This window comes from Heterocephalus glaber, unplaced genomic scaffold, assembly GCF_053883595.1.
Source record: "Heterocephalus glaber isolate CG9 unplaced genomic scaffold, H.glaber_assembly_v1.0 deba00001060, whole genome shotgun sequence".
NCBI lineage: Eukaryota > Metazoa > Chordata > Mammalia > Rodentia > Bathyergidae > Heterocephalus > Heterocephalus glaber.
The window spans coordinates 2,667,321-2,685,484 of NW_028258185.1; the positions used below are offsets into that span (position 1 = coordinate 2,667,321).

Consider the following 18,164-nt stretch of genomic DNA (forward strand, 5'->3'; position numbering starts at 1 on the left):
GGTGACTTCATAAAAGTATAATTTCCTCAGTGATTCCCACCTACAAACACCATCACATTTTGGGAAAATTATAAAATAACAGGAAAACAGTTAACCTGTTGTAAAATATAATTTGGTGATTGTGAATTTTTTTAAATGTGAGTTTTTTATTAAAGAAATCTTAATTTCAGCCAGTTGCTATGCTTCACTGATTAAGAGATGTGGCAGAAGAATAGACAAGAATAGACACAATGACCATATTGTTTAGAGGTCCAGAAAAGACACCATTTGCACACACGAATGTTTTATATTAACTGTTGAGTGGATTTTACACTGAATGAATAGACCAATTAAAAAAGATGCAAAGAAATAAAAATGAACTTAGATTTTCATATCAAAAGAAAATATAAAGTTCAGTTGGTTTCACCATCAATCACAAAAAAGCAAGACTAAAGCTCTTTTATTAACACAAGTATCTCCTTCAATATCAAGACTTATTAAATACAGACTATGAGAGGAAATATTGACAAATTAAACCATATTAAAACTAACCATGTAGGTGTGTCTTTTGATTATTGTAAAGCACATTAAAATGAGACGTGATCCTTACTAATTTAGCAATACATAGAAAATACAAAGAAATTTCTATTTCAATTACATAAATAACTAATATGAACTAATTTTTTTTGCAATATTGGGGATTGAATCCAGAAATTGTGTACTGAGTTACATTCTTGGTTCTTTTTTATTTTTTATCTTGAGACACGTTCTCTCTAATTTGTTAATTTGCCCAGGTTGGGATATAACATTTGAACCTCCTTTCTGAGCCTCCCAGAGTGCTGGGATCTCAGGCATGAACCACCACACTGAATTCAATTCATTTTTTTGAAATAGATAAGCTGTTGAATTGAAATACCATATGATGGGCCATTTATTCTCCTACTGATAAAAGAAGAAAATCAATGGCCCATCACAAGTAAAAAGACTCAACTATCTCAATAACAGAGATTTAAGGAAATGTTATCTTACAACAAATGTTAGAGCAATAGAAAATGATTCAGGATGATGTGGAAAACCAGGAATACCTAATAGAAGTGTAAATTAGTTCACCCAATTAGGAAATGTCTTTGGAACTGCTCCAAAGTTAAAAGTTACACTGGTATAGCCAACAGTTTCACCCCAACTATGAAATAAAATTTTATTTCCTTCAGAAAATGTGGAGGATATTCAAACTATGTTTATTTATTTGCAATAACAGAAAAAATAACTAACATAGTTCCACCAATATTAGACATGCTCTTTATTTTTAATGTCATACATAATATAAACATATAGAGTTTTGGAAATAAATTAACAACTTCTGAACACAACGACAGAGTTGATTCTGAACACAATATTACAAGTAATAAAAATATATGGAATCCCTGAACTTACTTTGAAATTTAACAGGATCAAACAGAGAAAAATTTATTTAATAAATTGCACAGGGACATGTACAACCTTGAATAAAATAAATTACAGTTATATGAAAATTATACCTTGGTCCTGCTACTCCCAGTCCAGAGGAAGGGGCTTTGGGCCACCATCTGTCCTGCACTCATGGCCCAGAGGTAGGGGCTACTGAGCCACTGTTCCACTGCTTCCGGCTTAGAGGAAGGGGCTTCTGAGACACTGTCCCACTTCCCTCAGCTCAGAGGAGGTGAGCCATGCAGGCACCAACAGCACCCCCACAGGTCAAAATAAGAAGACACATAAATAATTCTCAAAACTAGACTTCCAGATCACCTACAGCAACACCAAAGGGAAATGAGATGGAACACTCTGATACTCAATGACCTAGACCTCCTGAACAGGCAACAAAAGAGGATTTGGGAAAAATGAAATCAGAAATAATTTCTCAGATAACAACAGAGATTGTGCTCCTAGTGCAAGACATGATTAATAAATCAAGAGAGGAGCTGAGGAACATGATGGTATCGCAACATAGGAAACAAATGGAACCCATAAAAGAGATGCAAATAGATTTCCAGGAGATGAAAAACTCCATTGAAAATCTACACAGCAGAATTGAGGACAGAATTTCAGATATAGAAGATAAGATTGCAGTTAGTGATCAGGAAAAGAAAAATTGCTTCAAAATTGTAAGGGACCAGGAGAAATCAATCCAGCAGCTGCTAGACGATGCAAAGAAGAATAACATCAGACTGACTGGAGGCAAAAAAGAAACAGGAGAGAGTGCAGATGACATTAAAAAAATATTTCACAGAAGTAATGGCAGAAAACTTCCCAAGCAGGGGAAAAGAACTTGACATACAGATAAGTAAGGCATATAGGACTCCAAATAGCCTTGATCAAAAAAAATCTACACAAAGACATATATTTGTTAAGATTCCAGAAACTCAACAGAAGAACAAAGTTCTACAAGCAGTTAGAGAAAAGAAACAAATCACATACAAAGGCAAGCCCATCAGAATCACAGGAGACTTCTCAACACAAACCCTCAAGGCAAGAAGAGTTTGGAGTGACGTATTCCAAACCTTAAAAGAAAACAGCCTCCAACCCAGATTGATGTACACTGCAAAACTATCTTTCAAAATGGATGGAGAAATAAGATACTTTCATGACAAAGAGCACCTTAGGAACTTCATGAATACCAAACAAGCACACCAAAATTTTTACACATATCCTAGGAACAGACAATGAGGATCACAACCCCAAGAAGCAAAGCAGAATGAACCCATATGGTGTGACAAGAAATTAAATGCAAAGGGGGAGAACTCAACAAAAAGAAAAGTCATGATAATGATAAGGCAATACGGTTCAGTTATAACCATCAATGTTAATGGTCTCAATTCACCAATCAAAAGAAATAGACTGGCAGAATGGGTCAAGAAGCAAAATCCAACAATATGCTGTATACAAGAAACACACTTAATTCAAAAGGAAACTCATAGACTGAAAGTTAAAGGGTGGAAAACAATACTCCATAAGACGGGAACCCCCAAAAAATCAGGAGTAGCCATCATCTTTGCAGATCAATTAGATTTCAAACCAACACTGATTAAGGGAGATGAAGAAGGACACTACATCCTTGCAAAGGGAAGAATCCAAGAGGAAGAAATGATAATCATAAATATCTATGCACCAAACACTAGTGCACACAACTATATAAAACAAATACTAAGGACATGAAAAGTCATATTGCACTAATACAATTGCAGTGAGAGATCTCAATACCCCACTACCACAAATAGATAGATCAACTAGACAAAAAATAAGTAATGAAACAATAGAACTCAATCGAACTCCTGAACAAATGAACTTAACAGATGTTTCCAGATTGTTCCACCCCACAAAATCAGAATACACATTCTTCTCAGGTCCACATGGGTCATTCTCCAAAATAGACCACATACTCACACAGAATAAATTTAAGAAAGTGAAAAGAATTGAAGTTATCCCTTCTATATTACCAGACCATAGTGTGATGAAATTGGAGATTCATAGCAAAAGAAACTGAAAAAATTTCATAAGCACGTGGAAATTGAACAACACACTTCTGAATAACCAAAGGGTAACAGAGGAAATTAAAGAAGATATCAGACAGTTCCTTCAATTAAATGACAATGACAATACAACATATCGGAATCTATGAGGGAAATTCATAGAAGTGAATACGCATATTAGGAAAACAGAATAAGCCCAATTGAACAACCGGGTGCTGATCCTCAAGCTTCTAGAAAAAGAAGAGCTGGATAAACCCAAAGATCATACAAGGGAGCAAATTATAAAGGTCAGAGGAGAAATCAATGCAGTGGAGACTAAGAGAAGGATACAAAAATCACTGAAGCCAAGAGTTGGTTCTTTGAAAGAATCAACAAAATTGACAAACCCTTAGCCAACCTCATCAGAAAAAGGAAAGAAAAGGCCCAAATCCATGCAATTAGGAATGAAAAGGGTGAAATTACAACAGATCCAGCAGAAATCCAGAAGATCATCAATACCTACTTCCAGAACCTATATGCCAATAAGATGGACAACACAGAAGAAATGGACAGATTCCTAGATACATATGAATTACCAAAGTTGAACGTAGAAGACCTAAAAATTCTGAACAAATCAATATCAACCAATGAAATTGAAAATGTTATTAAAAACTTACCAACTAAGAAAAGTCCCGGTCCTGATGGCTTCACTGCTGAACTCTACAAGACATTTAGAGAGGCTGCCACTCCTGTTTAAACACTTCAATGAAATTGAAAGGGAAGAAATACTCCCAAATTCATTCTTAGAATCAAGCATCACCTTGATCACCAAAGCAGAGAAAGACCCAACCAAAAAGAAGAACTATAGGCCTATCTCACTGATAAACATAGATGCAAAAATCCTTAATAAGATACTGGCAAATAGAATGCAGAAGATCATCAAGAAGATCATACACCCTGATCAAGTGGAATTCATCCCAGGGATGCAGGGATGGTTCCACATGCACAAATCAATCAGTGCAATGCACTATATCAATAGAGCCAAGGACAAAAACCATATGATTATCTCCATAGATGCAGAAAAAGCATTTGATAAAATCCAACATGCATTTATGGTAAAAACCCTACAAAACATTGGACTAGATGGCCTCTACCTCAAACTGATAAAAGCCATCTATAAAAAACCATTAGCCAATATCATACTAAATGGTCAAAATCTGAAATCCACCACACTAAAATCAGGAACAAGACAGGAATGTCCACTATTACCGTTCTTGTTCAGTATATATTTGGAAACTTTAGCCATGGCAATTAGAAAAGAGAAAGAAATAAAAAGAATGAAGATAGGAAATAAAGAAGTAAAATTGTCATAATTTGCAGATGACATGATACTCTATATAGAAGACCCCAAGAACTCCACCAAAAGTCTTCTAGACTTAATAACCAAATTCAGTCAAGTAGCTGGATACAAAGTCAACACACAAAAATCAATAGCTTTCCTCTACACGAAGAACAGACTCACAGAGAGAGAAATAGGGCAAATAATTCCTTTCACAATAGCATCCAAAATACTGAAATACCTAGGAATCAATGTAATGAAAGAAATCAAAGAACTCTGCTCTGAAAACTATGGCACTCTGAAAAGAGAGATTGAAGATGATATCAGAAAATGGACAGACATCCCCTGCTCCTGGGTAGGAAGGATCAATATAGTGAAAATGGCAATACTTCCAAAACTGCTATATGGATTCAATGCAATTCCAGTTGAGATCCCAACAGCATACTTCACAGACCTTGAGAAAACAATCCAAACATTAATTTGGAACAAGAAAAGACTTAGAAGAGCAAAGGCAATTCTAGGTAACAGAGACATGGCTGGGGGTATCACAATCCCCAACTTGCACCTATACTACAAAGCCACTGTGATAAAAAACAGCATGGTAGTGGCAAAGAAACAGACTTAAGGACCAGTGGAACAGATTAGAAGATGCAGAAACAATGCCAGACACACTCAGCCATCTCATCTTCGATAAAGGAGCCAAACACCCTCACTGGAGGAAAGATAGCCTCTTTAATAAATGGTGCTGGAAAAACTGGGTTTCAACTTTCCAAAGATTAAAACTAGATCTGTATCTCTCTCCATGAACTAAACTAACATTGAAATGCATTAAAATATTAAATAGAAATGCATCTAAGTATTAAATAGAAATGCTGAACTGGATGGAACAGAGGTTTGGTAGAACTCTTGAAGACTTTGGTGGAGGAAAAGATTTTATGAACAAAACTTCAGTTGCCCATGAACTAGCACAAAAAATCAACAAGTGGGATCTGTTCTTATTAAAAAGCTTCTGAATAGCAAGGGAAATCATGAGCAGTGTGAAGAGACAACCCACAATGTGGGAAAAAATCTTCACATGCTCTTCCTCAGACAAAGGTTTACTATCTCGAGTCTATAAAGAATTTTAAAAGATCAGACCCCCCAAATTTAAAGAACCAATCCAAAAATGGGCATCTGAAATGAACAGACAAATAAGTAGAAATATCAAATAAATACATGAAAAAATGTTCAACATCACTGGTCATTTGAGACATGCAAATGAAAACAACACTGAGATTCCACCCTACACTGGAAAGAATGGCTGCTATCATGAAATCAACCAATAACAATTGCTGGAGTGGCTGTGGGGAAAGAGGAACACTGCTCCACTCCTGGTGGGAGTGTAGACTGGTGCAACCACTGTGGAAATCAGTGTGGAGATACCGCAAAGAAATAGGACTGGAAGTCCCATTTGACCCAGTTATCCCCCTGCTGGGTATCTTCCCCAAAGAATTAAAAGAATCATACCACAGTGATATATGTGTACCCATGTTCATAGCAGCACAGTGTGTAATAGGTAAAACTTGGAAACAGCCCAAATCCCATCAGCTGGAGACTGGATAAAGAAAATATGTTTTTTTTAAATAAAATGGAGTATTACTCAGCCATAAAATATGAGAAATTAGAGATATTTATTGGTAAATGGATGCACATTGAGGTGACACTCTTAAGTGAAATAAATAGGACACACATGCATAAACACCACATAGTTTCTCTAGTATGAGAAACTGAAAGTTTAAATAAGGACTAAAAGGTATAATAGATAATGTGAAATAGGAAGAAAAGGGGCAAAGGGGAATGGGAAGTGGGAGCGGTAGGGGAAAGGAAAGATGGAAATGAAATTAATATGAGAAAATGGAAAAATGGAAACAAAATCTTTGTAAATAGGGAGGGATGGAGGGGATGAAGGGAGGGCTGGGCAAGGGTGAAAAATAAGAACCAAGAGAGATTATGTAAAGGTGCAAATATCCAATGATGAATGTCATTATATTGCATATCCAATATGTTCCAATGATTAGAATGAATAATTTATAATGTAAAATAGAAAGAAAAGGTCCAAAGGGTGAGGGTTCATGGGAGGGTCACGGGAAAGGAAAGAAAAGAAAGGAAAAATTAAGAGAAATGGAAAAAATGGAAACAAAGTCTTTGTAAATAGGGAAGTGTGGAGGGGGTGAAGGGAGGGCTAGGAATGGGGAAAAAATAAGAATCAAGATGCATTATTAAAGGTACAATTCCCAATGAGAAATGTAATCATGTTGTGTACCTAAAATGTGCCAGTAAAAGAATTTAATAAAAAAAAAAGAACAAGACAAAAAATGACCTCTGCAAGCAAAAAAAAAAAAAAAAAAAAAAAAAAAAAAATATATATATATATATATATATATATATATATATATATATATACACACACACACATACATACCTTTATGTGGAAAAATAACCAAATACTGGTAATTTAATAAGTGTCAATCCAATTCCTATGGGCATGGTTACAATTTTTTCTTCTTCACGATGTTTTCTCTCCTTTTGTTTGTCTTATAAGAAGCACGTAGGGCCCACCCAGATAAAGGAATAAAATCACTTCCTCTAAATGCTCCCCTTTACAAAATGCTTACCATTGTCCAGTTTATCAAATAAGATACTCATAACTCTGTAGGACAACATCAGAACATACACTGAGAACCAACATTTAAGATGATACAAAGATGTAGTCTGGTTGACCCATGGAAAGTTTCCTCATCAATACACCCAGAGAAGGACACACATTTTTTATGTCTGTTGTGTCATGTCAGAGTGTGACATCTGATACATGCATTTGCTGCAATTATTTGGTGTCCTGGATAAGATCGAGTCCAAGGATGAGGCCATTTCAGGCAGGACTGGATGAGCCCTACTCTATTCCAGCACATTCCCTGACTCTTGGGTCCTTGTCATGAAAGATATGTCTCTTATTAGTCTGAGTTTATTAAAGTTAAGATATCTTTTCTTCTTAGCACTTAAGATGCCATTCCTGATGAACTTCACAACTATCTCAAATGACTTTTGTCATCTAATTAGGCCAATCATATAGGTAATCAAATTGAGTATGCTTGATAGTATTTTAAACTGGAATGATACAGTATTCCAGAATCAGGTCTCATTTTCACAGGGCATAAAGTTCATTTCTTTGACCCACAGTAGGATTATGTGTACAATATAATTCTAAAGACTCCAGCCATACCATCCAGAGCGACTTTTAAAATGATGACTTCATTGAAATATAGTGGCCTATGCCCACCTGCTGCTTGAACTTGTCTTAGTAAGAGCTTGGACACACACACACACACACACACACACACACACACACATAATTGCCAAAACCAGCATCATTGCTCATGCTTTCTTGCATGAGGTCCAAGGAAAAATTTATACTTAGAACTGTGATTATGTTTATAATATCAGAGAATTGGACAAAGGCAAAATCAGGATTGAATCCAAGATAAAATACATTGGGCCATTGCATTACTTAGTGATTTTAGGCAGGGACACTCTGATTCACCCAGAATCTTTTAATTTTAACCTACCATATACAAGTACAAAGCAAATAAAATATCAGAGAAGAGAGGCTATCCTAGCAAGAAGTTTCCATAAAGCTGCCTTCACGTCCCTGTTCCTCAGGCTGTAGATAAAAGGATTCACCATTTGAGGGACCATGGAATGCATCACTGACACCATTGCAACCTGTCCCATTGAGTCAGTTACTGCAGAGCTAATGTACAACCCAAAACCTGTCCCATATAACAAGGTAACATGAGAGATGAGAGCCACAGGTAGAAAAAGCCTTATACTTTCCTTCTGGTGTTCGCATTCTCAAGACAGATGACACAATGTGAATATAAGACAACATGATTCCAAAGGCAGGAACACCACCCAAGATGCAAACTGCCATATATATATTACTATGTTATCTATTAAAGTGTCAGAGCAAGTGAGCCTGATGACCTGGGCACATTCACAGAAGAAGTGGGGGATTCTCAGCTCTTGGCAGAAGGACAGCCTCAACATCGTCACTCTGTGGAGCAGTCCATTTATGATGCTAATGAACAAGGGAAGAGAATCAGTGAAACACATGCGGATATTCAGGATGACTGCATACCTAAGAGGATGGCAGATGCCCACATATCAGTCATAGGCCATTGCTGCAAGGAGACAAGTCTCCATACCACTAAAAACCAAGACTAAACAGATCTGAGCAAGGTAGCCTGTGTGGGTGATGCTCTGATCCTGTGTTTGGATGCTCACCAGCATATTTGGAATTGTGGTGGTCCTTAAACAGATGTCATTAAGGGACAGGCTGTAGAGGAAGAAGTACGTGGGGGTGTGGAGGTAAGGGTCAGAGCTGACAGCCAGGATGATGACCAGGTTTCCAAGGATAGTGACTAGGTACATGGAAAGGAACAGGCTGAAGATGAGGGGCTGCAGTTCTGGATCATGTGTCAGTCCAAGGATAAAAAATTCTGAAATAGCTGTTTGGTTTTTAGCTTCCATTATTTCATGATCTATTTTTGAAGTGGTGAAAAAAACAATAAATTATAAAACAGCAATGACTGTATAATGTAGGACTACATTAGAAAAAAACATCCCATGGACAAGTGGCTCTTTGTAGTTTTGCTTCCACAACAGTGATAATTTTATTTTCTGTTGTTAAGCCAGCCTTACTGTAGCATCTGTTTATGATATCCCTAAGAACTAATCCACACATAAAACCCCTACTTGGCACCACCAAAAATGTAGGTAAATAAATAAATAGATGAAATAAATAAATTAAATAAATTAAATTAGATACATAAAATTAAGTTCAAAGTCATTGAGTCTGAGAAGGGACAGCTTTCTGCTCTGAAGATGGGACTTGTTCTTGAGCAGAGTGAGACCATCAGAATGACATCTAGGTGAACATCAGTGCAAACAGAAGATGAGTGAGAAAAAGTACAGTGAATATTTAAATTTTTTGAAAAAGAGTGTTTAAGTAAAGGATGAACAGTCATTAATTGGCCTCAAAATATTCTCCCATGCTTTAAATGCACTTTTCTGAAGAAGTTCGAACACTCTACTTCTATGTCTTTACCGGCTGCACAGATGTTCTGAGATGATTTCACTTTCACAGTCATTTCAACTTTGAGGGAAAGCAAAATGTTTCTCAGTGTCAAATCTGGTGAATAAGGTAGATGAAAAGTAAAATAATATTTCTATAAGACTGTCTCTTCCTCTGGGTTGGCACTCATATAAATATTCCCTGTATTGTTTTAGCACACCTCATAAAGACATTCATGAAGGAAGAACTTCATAACTGCTTTACAAAGTGTCAAGAATGATGAGATAAATAGGTTTGAAAAGAGGTGAAATTCTTAGGGGGGAATGGTAGCAAAGTGACTTTTTTAGAATTAAATTTAAATTTTGAAACTACAGTAAGTTCCACCACATCTTGTACATGAAATGTATCAAGTTAGAGGCAACTGATAGCAAGGTCGTGGAGGAGTTTCTTTTCATTGACTTATGTATGTCCTCACCTCCTTTTTCACCAAATTGCATACAGCAACTACCACCATTTCCAAAGTATTGACAAGGGATTTCATATTAACTGCTTTGCTTCAAGAGGAACGATGTTGAACAACTTACCTGAATGTTGAAGATAGATTATAGGGCATCAGCAAAAACAGAAATAATTGAGTTAAGGGGGCACTGGTCAAGTAGGATCATCTCAGGAAGGAGGCTATATACATGGTTGTGGACTGGAGCAGAGAAGCTCTGCCATGTTTTTTGTGGCCGACTTCCTTGCTCTCTTTATCTTTTCAGCACTCAATGTCCAAAGGGCCTCATTAGACCAGATGTTTCACTCTTCTGACCCTAGGAGGACAGATCCTTAAAGACCAAGACTCTTTGAGGTGAAGAGGTCAGAATGGGTGATTTCCTGACCCTAGAAGCTACGTGTGCCCAGTAGCTTCTCCCCATTATTTCTGCTGAATTCTGTTTCAGGGACTTTCCATGCAAAATGCACATCACTTGTATAAGAAGTTTTAGTGTTGCTTTTTAGTTATAAATTAAGGGTTCTCTTTATTTTATGAGATCTAAAAGCCAGGTTCCTATTAGATGTCAAAAGTGTGTGGGTATAAATAAGCACAATATTCACTAAATATTAGAAAAATATAATATGCGGGGGTCTCTTCATTTATACATTATGGATGGCAATTCTTAATTTTTATTCTTTATCATTGGTACAACAGATCTGCTTTTAGTAATTACTACTGGTAACAAAAAATATAAAGAAGTCACTTTTAGAACATGATAAATATATATTTAATTTTTCTCAGAATATTTACTCCACATAAGGAGACTGGGAATTGGATTTTTTCTTTGTTTCTAATTCATATATTAATTCAATTGAAAAATCCCCAAAAGACTCTATTCTCAGTTTTGTCCATATGTTAAGCACATCTGGTCAGATTTCAACCATTATTTCATAAGTTGGAATCCTGATCTGCCTTAGTGCTCTTTCTAACATCCTTTGTATTTACAGACTTCAATGTTTGCACATGTTTATTAAATTCATTTAAAATATATTTGCTGTTTTGCATGCATTTCTGTTGCACAAGATATATTACTTGAAGTTCATGACAGCATGGCCTTGTCCTCTCTTTCTATGTCATCCTAATCTAATTCACTTTTAAAAATAGAAATAATATGGTCTGGGGATTTAGCTCAGTGGCACCACACCTTCCTCTCAAGCCCAAGGTCCTGAGTTTGATCCCTGGTACAAAATTAAAAAAATAAAAATAACAGATGAAGGGTACAAACATTCACAGGCCTTGTAAAACAAATTTAAGAATTCCATTCATGTAAATAAAAGTAATATTAAAAATAAGATACAGTTTTTCAGGAAGCCAACAAATAGTTCAAACACAACTGCTAAGTGAACAGAATCCCAATGAGCCTGTGTTTTTTCTCTGTAAGCAAGACAGCACTTCTTTCTAAATGAGAAGATCTCAGTGACCTATGAGGAGATAGAGTAGCTGCCAAGGGCAGAGATACAGCATTTTGGTTAGAGAGATGTGAGTGAACTCAAGACTTGAGCACAGCCTAGATCAGGGGTGATGAACCTTGTCACATGTATCACAGCAGGCTGTTTGCTACCACCAAAAGCTCTAAAAGGTTCACCATCACTGGCCTAGACCCATGACTGTGGATTGCAAGCACTTATAAGTTTCAGAAAATGCTAAAAGGAAAAAGGTAACCAAGATCTCTGTGCTTAGTGGATACTTTTGTACCGTTCTCCATATCACGAAGCTGCAGAAACTGAACTGAATTCAAGAGCAGAGCCATGACTGGAGCTGGACGGGGTAACTCTGCATCTGACAGATGAAAACTGAGCTCAGAGCTCTTTGCTATATATTATCACGTGCTATCATTTATATGTTACTCTATAATATTGCTAGTTCGATTGGCTTCCTGAAAACTTGGGAGATGAAAATTTGGGTGATTGAGGACAGAGTTATACTTTGAGGATTTTTGCCTATGAGGTGAAGAGAAAGAGCCTACAAACTGAGCAGAAAAAGGTGTCTAGAGAGACTTTAAAACTTTTCAATAGAAATTCATATCCATTATAAATGGAGATGTCTGACTGTGCTGTTGACTTCATAGTACCCATCCATGTGACCACTTAGAAGGAGTAGATTTGAAAAGCTGAAGGGTCACCAAGATTTCTTCACTTTGCTCCCAAAGACTGCATCTGAATTAACACACACAGGCACACTTTAATTTTCATGTACTGCAAGTCTCTGATAAAATGTCATATGTCTTAGTTGTAGGATCAAACGGGACCCACGCTCAAGATGAGAGGAGACTCCCAAACACTGAAGGGTTTTGAGGATTGCTAGGATGAGGCATTTTCAATAGGTGCCTGAAGATTAAGCCACTGTCTATTAAAGTGGTATGTTTCATCTTTTTTTCCAAAGCAGAGAAAAGAGAGGAAGAATGCATGAGTGGGGATTTGACAGTCCAGAAAAATAATACCATTTTCAGTGAGCCCTAAGACAAATCTTAGAAGGAAAAATACATAATCTTCAAGTACAACTGTGCACAAACTTGTGCAGCTGTATGGGGGAAATTAGGAAAGATTTCAAGGTCAATGAGCCAAGTATGCTGGATTCCTCAAGAGCTAGCATAATTAAGGAAGATCAATACTTAGTCAATACAAATGACTAAGCAGGGAACTCCTTTGTTGTGTGTGAAATTCTTGGTCTGTGAGATTACTGGGACAACTGATTGAGAAAATGAAGTATTAATTTTAAAATCTTACTGTTTCCAATATTGTATTGGCTGATCCCTTATCATCAGATGCCACAGTTACATCTTCTGACCTCCTCCTCTTTTTGCACATGTTCATCATGAAGCCCATTGACAAGTGGTCTCCCCCTCCTTCTGCATCAAACTTGAGCTCTTTTTCCCTAGATGTCTTTTGAATCACACCCATATTTATTTACAATATCAGGGCAGCACATTTAAACTCAAAAGTCAAGTATATCTAGAGATACGTATAGCTATATCTCACTAAATGGTGAGATTAAATAGCCCTTGTAGGTTCAAGATCTATTGAGAGTAGATCTTGACAGAAAACACTGACAAGGAAAACCATATTAAAACTAAGCACTTGTCAAGCACTGTGGAAATCAGTATGGAGATACCTCAAAGAACTAGGACTGGAAGTCCCATTAGATCCTGCTATTCCACTGCTGGGGATCTTCCCCAAAGAATTAAAAGAATCATACCACAGTGATATATGTGCGCCCATGTTCATAGCAGCATGGTTTGTAATAGCTAAAACTTGGAAACAGCCCAAATGCCCATCAACTGGACAGTGGATAAAGAAAATGTGTTTTTTTAATAAAACGGAGTACTACTCAGCCATCAAAAATGAGAAATTAGAGACATTTATAGCTCAGTGGATGCACATTGAGGCGATACTCTTAAGTGAAATAAATAGGACACACATGTATAAATACTGACTAGTTTCTCTGGTGTGAGAAACTGAAAGTGTAAATAAGGACTAAATGTATAATAGGTAATGTGAAATAGGAAGAAAAGGGGCAAAGGGGAAGGAAGTGGGAGGGCTAGGGGAAAGGATAGAAGGGAATGGGATTAATATGAGAAAGTGGAAAAATAGGAACAAAATCTTTGTAAATAGGGAGGAATGGAGGGGTTGAAGGGAGGGCTGGGCAAGGTTGAAAAATAAGAACCAAGAGAGACTAAGGGGCCAGGGATTTAGCTCAGTGGTTCCATTGCTTGCCTTGCAAGCACAAGGACCCAAGTTCGATCCCTGGTACCAAAAAAAAAAAAAAAGAGAGAGACTATGTAAAGGTGCAGATTTCCAATGATGAATGTCATTATACTGTATACCTAAAATGTACCAATGATTAGAATGAATAATCGGTAATGTAAAATAGGAAGAAAAGGTCCAAAGGGGTAGGGGTAGTGGGAGGCACAGGGGAAAGGAAAGAAGGGAAAGGAAAAATGATGAGAAAAATGAAAAAATGGAAATAAAGTCTTTGTAAATAGGGAAGGGTGGAGGGCATGAAGGGAGGGGTAGGAATGGGGAAAAAATAAGAACCAAGATGCATTATGTAAAGGTACAATTTCCAATGAGAAATGTAATTGTGTTGTATACCTACAATGTACCAATAAAAGAATTTAATTATATAAAAAAACTAAACACTTGTGCTCACATTTTAAACAACATAAAGTGCATGAAAAAAGGAGACAGTCATAAAGAATAAATTTATGAAACAATATTTTACACCCATTAGATTGCCAGGATAAATACACTATTTTGCAGATGATGTGGACCCGGGGAATTTGGCTCAGGAAGATAAGTTGTTTACCTTTTTATCAGCCTGTTAACTAGTTCTACTCTTTGCACAAGTTTTCTCAAACTTCAATTTCACTTTCTTCTCTCATCACTCCTTTGCCCAATGCCACAAATACGATCTCAAATTTCCTCTCCCCTAGCCCTTCACTCTAGATATAAAAACATCCACAAAGTTGGACCATTTTTCTTTCTTTCACTAGTTTTCATCTGTTTTTATCATTTTCTTTCTGATCAACTCCTTTCTTTTGCCATCCCTAACCATCTATATCCCAGGCTACCACAAATAATATAACACAGTTTTTTGAAGTTATTTAAGAAAGGATGAAATAATTAAAACTATCTCAAATTGTCTGATTGATATATAGCTGGCTCTGTAGAAGCTGGTGTAATCAGTAGTGGCTCTCTCTTCAGAATTAAGTGATGGGGTGATTCCTTACACTGAGTAAGTTGAAGGTGTGTATAAATATAAATAATGTAACAGGAAAGTGTGCTACTAATAAATTATTAAAGATTTTCTACTTCTAATTGATCCTCAATTGTTACTACAAAAAAAAAAAGAAATCATCAATGAGACCAACTGAGGAGAGAGAAGTCAGGAGGACCCTACACCCTGATCTGTTATTTTCTAGCCTCCCAAACTGTGAGAAAGTGAAAATCAGTTAATCATTAATGTGTAATATCATCCTCACTTATTAACTGTAGTTGACATTTCATAATATCAACTGAGGACGTGGTAATCCAGCATAATACTATTGGCAATGACATTGCAATTTCTCATTACTTTATAAGAAAATCAAAAGTCACAAATTCATCCCATCATCGCCTCATGTGAAGTAAAATATAATCTGGGACTATTTTAGTGAATTTGGAAAACATGGTTGTGAATCTATAAAATAGTAACCCACATATCTCTCTTTGTTATAGAATTGAGTAAAGATCTGAAATAGATTCTTCTAAACTAAAAGTATAGAATGAATATTAAGGCCCAGGAAACATCCTGTGACTCTTAGAAATGCTTAAGAGTTCTTGCATTTTACAAGATATATATAAAAATATTTTGCATACCTGCATGTAAAACCTAAGCTATCACACCGACTAGATTCAGGTTTCAGAAACATCATTATTTTTATCTGCATAATAAGGCTGGAATTGTGATAGAGAAGAGTGGTACCCACATGTGTGTGTCATGTATGAAATGTATATAATCAAACACTGTTGGGAAGAACTGGGTGAGTAACCAGGATTTACAGTTAAGGGATTGGGCCATCCTGAATTTTATCCTCCTAGAGACTTAATCTTTAAACAGTTTTAATGTGCTGAGTTCTTGATGAAAAAACAGTGTTAGTTTAATAAGGAGCTTTGGAAATTGAGTCTCCAGGCATGTAGGAAGTGCAAATATGCTATATGTGACCACCTTCCTTTGCAGTCCTCTCCAGCTGGGAAGCCACACCTGAGGATCCTCTCAGAGTTTATCTCTTTTGCCGAGGGTATGTACCCAGAACCCTTCCTCAGAGCACATCCTCTGCACAACGAACATCCAGGGGAGATGACAAGCTTCTTTCCACACTTATGACAGCCAAGTAACCCAAAGTCTTTTGGATAAATTTTTAAAATAAGGCAGGAATTTAGTGCAGTTTTGTCCAAGTAAAGCTGTGAGCAAAATACATGCAGAAGATGATCAATATCAAGTTGCCTCTATGATTTTTGTCTGCTCTCACTGCTAGATGTTATTTTGCTTCTTTGTAAAATTACTCAATGCAGGTCTCATTCTGCTGGACTTCTCCTTTATTTTTTCATTTATTGGCAGCAATCTTTTACCCTTCAGCATAAATTCTCCTCACACAAGATGAGTATGATCAAATTCTCAAGCATTATCTTGCACCTTCATTATGAGGGGGGGGAGGTGTAAAGGTTGTTGATCACTTTCACCTTATCTTTCTGTAACCTGTACACCCATCTTCAAGCTGAAAAGCTTTGTGGTCTTCTCCTTTTATGGCAGGGAGGCCCCTGCGAAAAGAAATGTACACCCAAGGCGTACTCAGCAGGTACATGTTGCACTGGCCTGTTCTCTGTTGTAAAATCACAGAATATTTAAAATTGTAACACCAGAATATATATTGTAATAAGAATTTTAAAATGCCATTATTCAGGATTTTTAAAAATTAAGAAATATTGATGTTCTGCTGTATCAGTTTTTTGTCTTTTTTAACTATACTGAATGGACCCACTTGTGTTACTCCACACTTCTCTTCCATTCTAAGAAGCAAGAACAATACCTTTGTATCACTAAAGCATGTTTTCATATTTTATATGTACCCACCTGTATATAAGATGTAATCCAAAATACAGTGAATGCTTTTAAGTTAAAAAATTATAGTAAAGGCATATTGCCACTAATCTCCCTCCAAATACTCTCCTTCACTTTGAACACACTCATCCCATCACTCATGCCACATTAGGAAGCAGTTTTTGAAGTCTGGTTATGTGAATGACTTTAATTGTATTGTTATGACTGACAATATCCTGATTTTAAAATGTTTACCTTTCATAGTCATTTTGACTTTGATTAGGAACCAGAAGTTTCACGGTATCATATCCAATACATGAGGCTGATGAAGATACACTGTAGTGTTTTCACAAACTACATTTCCCCTAGATGGGACTCATAGCAGCATTGAACTTATTATTTTTTTATGTCACATCTTGTAAAGCCACTCACAAAAGAGTACTTTCAGAACTGCTTCAAACACTGGAGAAAATGATGACGTAAGTCTTTTAGAAGTGAGGGGGAGTACTTTGAGGGGGATTAATATAACAACATCTCTTTTAATGTAATTTATTAAAGTAAACTGTATTTTTTATTCATTAATTTTTTGGTACATTTTATGTATACAATATGAAAAGGAAAGAAGGGAAAGGAATAAATATGTGAAAAGAAGAAAATGGAAACAAAGTCTTTGTAAATAGGGAGGGGTGGAGGGGCTGAAGAGAGGACAGGGGAATGGGGAAAAATAAGAAACAAGATATATTTGTAAAGGGACAAATTCCCAATGATGAATCTCAGCATATTGTAAACATTGTATATTTTGATCAACATCCTATGTCCTATAAGGGGAAACAGAATCTTATTAGTCAGATAGAAAACAGAGACAGAAGTCGTGAAGTAATAATATAATGAAAATCTTTGCTAGTTAAATTTTTTTTTTTTTTTTTTTGGTACCAGGGATCGAACTCAGGTCCTTGCACTTGCAAGGCAAGCGAGGGAACCACTGAGCTAAATCCCGGCCCAAAAGGATTTTTGTTTGTTTGTTTTGTACCAGGGATTGAACCTGGGACCTTGCACTTGAGAAGCAGGCTGTGGAACCACTGAACTAAATCCCTGGCCCGCTAGTTAAAATTAATACAGCAGAAATAAAATTATCAA

General features: G+C 36.4%; 1 pseudogene; it reads right to left on the bottom strand.

The window, feature by feature from the left end:
- Positions 1-8,433: 8,433 nt before the first annotated feature.
- LOC147828503 (olfactory receptor 7G2-like) lies at positions 8,434-9,369 on the bottom strand (annotated as a pseudogene).
- Between the last annotated feature and the right edge of the window lie 8,795 nt (positions 9,370-18,164).